The sequence below is a fragment of the Psittacula echo genome, assembly GCF_963264785.1.
Source record: "Psittacula echo genome assembly, chromosome: 10".
Lineage (NCBI taxonomy): Eukaryota > Metazoa > Chordata > Aves > Psittaciformes > Psittacidae > Psittacula > Psittacula echo.
In genome coordinates, this window is record NC_137741.1 from 22293331 (window position 1) to 22293665 (window position 335).

Below are 335 nucleotides of genomic sequence, written 5' to 3' on the forward strand. Positions count from 1 at the left end.
CCCAGCAAGAGCTGCTCTGTGCCCCTGGGAGCCCCGTGGGGAGCCGCAGGGGCCCCTGCCCCACCGCCAGCCCCCTCGAGAAGAGCCAATGACAAGAAGAACATCATCATCATCATGGAAAGAGCCCGGGACTCCAGCCACGTGTCGGTGCATGAAACCTTAGAACGATGCGGGGAACCCTACGCGGGGTCTAAGAGCGGCCTAAGAACAGGGGGGACGGTTTGCTCGGAGAAGCACAGACGTGAAGTCACTCCAGGGCGTTCAACAGAAACGAACAGGTATTTACAGGGTGGGACAGCGTGTGCACAGAGCGGCCGCCCGCCACCGCTCCGCGC